Source organism: Saccostrea cucullata, unplaced genomic scaffold (assembly GCF_032062105.1).
Source record: "Saccostrea cucullata isolate Sc308-1 unplaced genomic scaffold, CSIRO_AGI_Scuc_v1 ctg1669, whole genome shotgun sequence".
In the NCBI taxonomy this organism is placed as follows: domain Eukaryota; kingdom Metazoa; phylum Mollusca; class Bivalvia; order Ostreida; family Ostreidae; genus Saccostrea; species Saccostrea cuccullata.
Window position 1 is genome coordinate 223823 of NW_026927257.1, and position 7093 is coordinate 230915.

The 7093-nt window shown below is 31.0% G+C and overlaps 1 long non-coding RNA gene across 1 annotated transcript; it reads left to right on the forward strand.

Moving 5' to 3' along the window:
* Positions 1–614: 614 nt before the first annotated feature.
* LOC134273882 (uncharacterized) lies at positions 615–6879 on the forward strand. Its single transcript, XR_009993503.1, has 3 exons — positions 615–664; positions 2977–3105; positions 6858–6879. It is a non-coding gene; the product is annotated as an uncharacterized LOC134273882 (long non-coding RNA).
* Positions 6880–7093: the final 214 nt, after the last annotated feature.

A 7093-nucleotide genomic window follows, 5' to 3' on the forward strand; every position in this document is an offset into this window, starting at 1 on the left:
CAAACAATAATTTTCTGATATTCAATCAATAATGTTTATAATAATTTAAGCAGTTATTACACATTTTCCTCGATTAATATATTTCTGATCTTAGCCATCATAAAAAACGGATTAATGTGACGTCTTATATATACGTATTTGAAGTCATTTGTGAATCGGAAGAGGTTGGATATTGTTCCCTGTGAAAATACAGGCCATCTATTGGGCCCCGAAGGGAAAATCTTTTGTTACGGGGCTTCATTAGGAAAATTAATGTGTTTATTTGTTTTCCTAATCCAAACTTTAATTTATTTCACTAATAAACAAAAAATGTGTTTGAAATGTAAACTATTTCATTTTTAGTACATCCAGTCTCTTTTTCTAAATTCACTTGTCTATGCTAAAGGTGTCTACTATCCTTACGCACTTGACGCTTATGTGAAAAATTAAATCATAATCATAATGAAATGATATTTATGCTTTATCCTAATGAAATGATATTTATACCTTATCATAATTAAATAATATTGTAAATCTACCGATTATTCAGAAATGTGATACACAACGATTGAAAGGATTTACTATGAGTGTTCGAAAAATATGATGTTCAATTAAATTGTGGTTCTTTTCTTTAAGGTTCTATAAAGTATACAACATTCCTGTCGTGAAAGTTCTAAATACTTGGGTAAGATTTTTGTTCCAACGATTGACAGAAAAGAAACGATAGTCATTTTGAATAGGAAGGCTAACATTTAAAAAAATGTTTAACGAGCACTTGATAAATCTTTACAAGTTCAACAATCAAAAGTTAGTTCCTTGAAAAATAATAGAATCATTACATAATAGTATAAGATCTAATAGTTTGTATTCTTTAATGACTATAGTGCTTCAGAAATTAACACTATTTCTCGTATTTTTCATCCTCTTATGATATCGTAGTTTTTTTTTTTTTTTTTTTTTTTTTTTTTTTAACTGTTAATAATTTAAATTCATATCCAATAGATCGATATCTTTTGGAAGAAAGCTTTTCTATAAGTGTAATGATAAATATTGTAATGTAAAATATTTCTATATTTCTATAAATTTGTATTGCCTTTATTTGATTAATTAAATTAATTATTCAATTTAAAAAAAAACGTTGACCAGGGCAATAACTCCTTCTCAGGTATTTTCATTCAGGCATTGTCTTATAATACAAAATAGTTTCCCTGATATTCACGATTCAAGAGTATCTTTTCAGTAACTAGTATTTTGGAACTTAACTTTCAGCATTAGAATTGTGCATTTGAATCATTTTTATGATACTGCTTAGAAATGTACTTAAGTTTTTTTTTTACGTTTTCCATCTAAAATAATATGGCAACCCATACATTTTTACAATAACTGGTAAAGAACTATATGCGGTATATTGCATATGTTTGCCCCCACAAAAGTCAAATTTTGAAAACTTCCTGAAATGTGCTGAATTCAATAAATTGTACGAGAAATATAAGTTAACAGAAAATATTATAGTTCCAGAGCAGTGTATTCACAATTTCTGTTTTTATGACGTCACAAACTAGTCCGATTTTATATCCTTTTTCAGAAAGAGGACAAAATGGACAAAATTTCAACAATTTAAGCTTTAAAATTTATAGAGCGCATGTGTGTTCAGGAACAATATTGACATATTTCATTGATATTATCATTCTACACATTATATCAAAATATTTATCCTGAACACACATGCGCTCGGTGACTTTTATTTAAAATATCGACGAAATATGTACATTTTTCTGCAAAATTCATAAAAAACTTAAATTTACGTCATATTTGTGACGTCATTACGTACATATGACGTCATTACTTATGAAATTATTCAGTGCTTTGAAGTCAGCATATACTCCCCTGTTTAAGGACTTAATCAAATATTACTCCATCAAAGTTTGATTTTGGGGGGCAAATGTTGGTTAATACCGCATATAGTTCTTTAAGCTTCAAACATGATAAAAATGTAGTTTTTGTACTTTGAACCATTAAAATTGGGAGGATGAATAAACCTTAACATTTGTTTAAAAGGCATGAATGTAGAAGGACTGTCTGCAACTTCTTCATACTAAGGTCATATCTTTATAAAGATATTAATGTATTTTCATGAAACTTTTGCTGGATGGATAAGGCTTTCTGCTGTTTGCTATTGAATTGAAACATGATTTAATAAGTACAGATAATTTTTTGTCCTGTTTTCTCTTTTGACGTCATTGTCATTATTAATTTCTTTGCCTAGTATTTTTTCTCATTTTTCACACACACACATATATATATATATATATATAACATATCTAAAAACATAAATGTGAAACAAACTTTCATGATTTAAAGGTTTCTCATTGAAATAAAATACGATCACTTGTCTGTTGTTTTGTCTAGGAGCTCACGGCGGGTTTGACCCGTCGGTAGAGGATGCCACTCCTCCATTGAATCTGATACAACCTCTTATGTTTTAGAGGTCCGTGTTTGCTCTGCTCCTTCTTTGTAATGTTTAATGGACCCTTGAGCTCAAATACTGTTTGTTAAACCACATATCTCATAAAAAGACATCTTAAGAACAGTAATTAATAACGCAAAGTAAGATTTTTTCCCGCTGTGTATTAATTACTTTTTGTAGGATTTTTTTAATTTTTCAAACAGGTTCATACTAACCATCATAAAATCCATACACGTTCAAGCATTCAGAGCAACTTAAAAAAAAGTACTTAAAATGCAATGCTATTTTTTTCACTCCCGAAAGTCAATCTTTTAAGTACTGCTTTTTATTATTCAAAAATTATTCGCGGATTTTTAATTACAATATAATATACAAACAGAGAAAAGATGGTTTGCATACTCAACTCTTTATAAGTCATTGTTGTTCTTTTTTACCTATTTTACAAATTTTCAAGCTTCATGATTCATGATTCTAGCAAATATTTGCAGTTCAAAATAGATGACGTTGTGCATTTCTTTCCCATATTTCAGTTTGGATTCGCTGTTCTTGTCTTCGGTTTTGCTTATATGCTTTTGTTCGACCATGAAGAAGGAATTTCAAGTATAGATATTTTCCTTATCATATGCATGACGAGTTATGCCATAAATGAAATAAGACAGGTGAGATTTTCTTTTTACTTTTTCCATACATTTGTAACCAGTTGATTATTTTGTGATACACTTTCAGAAAGGATATGATCCTTCTGATTTAACCCCCATCCCCAAATTATTGAATTAATGTCAGGTACATATCTACTGTCAATATATTTTGATGTTGGCATGAAATTTACCAGAAATCATTATGCATCATATCAGTTAGTGTCTAGAAAATCAAAATTTTTATATTTCCGCATGATATACATGCTGTAGGTTTTAGCCAAAGCTAACTATGCAGAAAAGGCGTCAATTTTGTTTTTTGTTGAAAAATATTTCAGCATCCATGATGGAAAGCGAACAAAGTTATAAAATCATCAGTCAGAAGCATTACCAGTCTCTTCACAAACATTTATTATTCATACAAAACGTACTTTAAATATATCAAGGTTAAAGTTTTCATATATTTGACAAACAAAAAATGAATGTATACTTACTTTAAAAGCTTGAAGAAATGTCCTCAATTTTATTTTTGAGTTGATACATAATCCGAATAGCAATGTACAACTGGTACATACATTTGTAAGTGTCATTATTACGCCTTTTTTATAATTAGCTTGATTAAATTTCATTCCATTTTATTTATTTTCTGCAAATATGCTTGGGATGGGAACTGTAATTTAATTCATGCAACACTAAGCATAACAATTATAACAGCCCAGGAAGAATCCAGAGTGTGATACCTAGTGCATTTACATTCGGCTTGTCCAGCATGAGTCATACCTTACTACCATTTAGTCAAAATACATTAAATTTTAATAATTTTATATACAGGTGACTCTCGATGGCTCGAACTCCGATCTCTCGAAGTTCTCGATCTCTCAAAGTGAACCTCCGGTCCCGTTTTTTCCCTCTATAAAACAAAATAAATTTACTCCTGATCTCTCGAACTTCTATCTCTCGAAGTTCTCTATCTCTCGAACCAAAACCCGGGCCCCATTACTCATATTTCATTGAGTTTTACTCTTTATCTCTCGAAGTTTTGATTGCGCATGCATTCACGCCAATCAAGCGTAAAATTGATGCAGCCTGGACTTACCTGGAAATAAGTGAACGCCTTGGGCTGGCATCGAGGTGTTAATAGGGATTTACATAGATGACACTACACCTGTGGGTCGTCCGTGTGTTGATATAATTAATTGGTTGTTATTCACAGGTTAAATTATAAACTAAATCATTACTTAATTTGAACTGAAACCGAGACGATATTTTTTTTTTAGAAATTGATTTATAGATGTTCGTTTCATTAAGTTCCCATAGACTATGAACTTTCATCAAGATTATACTGTAAAAGTATTACATTTGGCTGTGTATTCTTTTTAGCGCCTTTGGCGGAAAGAAACGTCCGCTAATTCAAGTACAACGCTAAATGTCTTGCACATATGCTCTTGTATACGAAAATGAATAGATGCGCTAAATCAAATCTACGCTAACCTGTTCAATGATCAATTTCCGCTAAATATCGTACACGCCAAATACAATACATTTACAGTATACACTCTACATAATCGCAGTATGGCAAATATTGCACAAGAAATTCCTTTCTCAAGGACTGAATACTGATTAAGAAAAATCTGGTGAACACTGGCGAAGGACCCGATCAAGCCGCAGAATAGCCAAACTGACAATTGCTATTCAGGTTTCATGTAATCATAAAATAAGAACAAATAAATATTGAAACTTTAGCAATTCGTTTTATTTATTCGAAATACGATCATTGTTGTTGATTTCAAGTAAATTACCTGTAAAATACGATTGAAAAGGTGCAATGACTTTATTTACATACACTTCCGGTATCTATAAAAGTAGAACTTCGACGATCGGAACTGAAAATTCCGGATTTTATTTACTTTCTATCTCTCGAACCCCTCGATCTCTCGAACTTTTCTTGCGGTCCCTTGAACTTCGAGAAATCGAGAGTCACCTGTATTCATTATATAACGAGCCAAAGCTATATACATGTAACCCCTATCTGGATAATTTTGTGAGATCTTTTAAAGTAAATCTTACTTGAAAGGAATATGACACACATGAACTTGTAGGACATGTGCTGAAGATACAGCTCATTTATGTTTAGATTCTATTTGCTTTTCCTAACTACTTAAATGTACCTTTTGAAAAAATATAGCAACTTAACAAAGAGGCAAGACAAAGCTAGTAAATAACTTGACACCTTTAATTGATGATTAACTTTGAAGTATTTATTTGTCCTCCTTATGATCGGATTTAACCCCGAATTCAATTATGCGTGTATAAGGAATACTACAAATTTCCACCACGTGTTCTTTTTGCAGTTAAGCAACGTTCTTCTCAAAATGCGTCAATCATTACTATTTTATGTATAAGAACGAATAATTTGTATCAGATTAATTTCCCTTTCTTTGATCCAAAATGATCTATTTGTGTTTGATATACGACTCCTCCAAGAAAGAAATTGCTGATAATACTCAATGAAAACTCTTTTGGTACATTTGAGTAACTACATGTTAATGCAATTTTCTTTTTTAATTCACTCTCAGATACAGTCATTTCTCATAAATATTGTAAACATAAATCAATGTGTTACTTAACTTGCCATTAAATATCAATTTCAATGTAGAATTAAAGCCACCTTGATCTCGCTGATCTGACTGAGATGACGTTATAGATTAGTTTGAAACGTAGTTTCTCTGTACTTGAGACGTAGATCAAATCATTATTGGTGCTTTTAGATATGAAAATTAGAACTAAATAAATGTGATCTGGGTAAAACTGAGTCATATTTTTGAATGCAATTAATAATATTTACAGTCTTATTAAATTGAAAACAAATAGGCCTCATAGAAAGCGGCAGTAATGCATATTTTTTTTCATAAACGTACTACAATCACATGCGCACCCCCTCGAAAATCTCAAAGGTTCAACGATAGACCTTAAACTATAAATTATTATTTTTTAGACACATGTAACTAATGTCCCTACTATTTTCAAAAGTGCTGTGAGCAAATTGTGCGCTTTTGCTTTTTCCATAATTCTACATTAGTTCAATGCGTATAATGTTAACGTACGAAATTTATGAAAAGACGGTTAAATTTTATATAAATCCCGGGCATTGGGAAGTTCCTCCCAGCATTTTCAGGTTAAGAAATTTGTCTTAAATTAATTTTTACGATCTTTATAGCCGTACATTTTTTTTTCTTATTTTAAACATGTCTCGTGACAAACAGCTGATGTAAGTGAAGTCGCTTTGGTCGAACTCGGCAGAGACCACATACATACATACATATGCAATAGTAGAATTCCCATTAAATAAAAACTCATGCGAAAAAAAAATATTATATTGCTTTTCTCGAAATTGTTAAAGGCGTATTTCCTATGGGCGTCCTTAACTTAGCTGCGTGTATGAAAAACTCCTTCATTTGAAATCCTGCGTCATAAGTAATATCATTTCTGCAAAAGTGGTACCAACTTCGTACTAGATCTGAAAATTTATATGATCGTGAACATATAAAAATTATAATAGAACTGCAATATTTGATACATCTTCCGTTTGCAAATTTGCTGAGTAAAACTATATTGGGTTTTCTTTTATTCAATTGTAGTAAATTAGTTCACAAACACAAAAGCATGTTAGGTAGAAAATTTATGAGCTGTATATGTGCTTTGTTTCGATTAATGCAGATTTGTACGTTTAAATGCTTTGTTAACTTTCTCTCTTCAATTTACCTTATTGAATTAAGATTTGCATAGCCAAACACAGAGATAGCATTGGCTTATATATCAAGGAAGGCTGGAATATCTGTGATCTACTAGCAATTCTCACTTACTCAACTGGAATGCTGTTGAAGATTAAAGGTGGAAATGGATGGACATTTGAAGCATCCAAAATGCTTCTGATTCTAACTTTCATAATGTTATGCAGTCGCACAATTCCACTTCTCTGCATCTCAGATTTACTTGGACCAAAGCGTGCTAT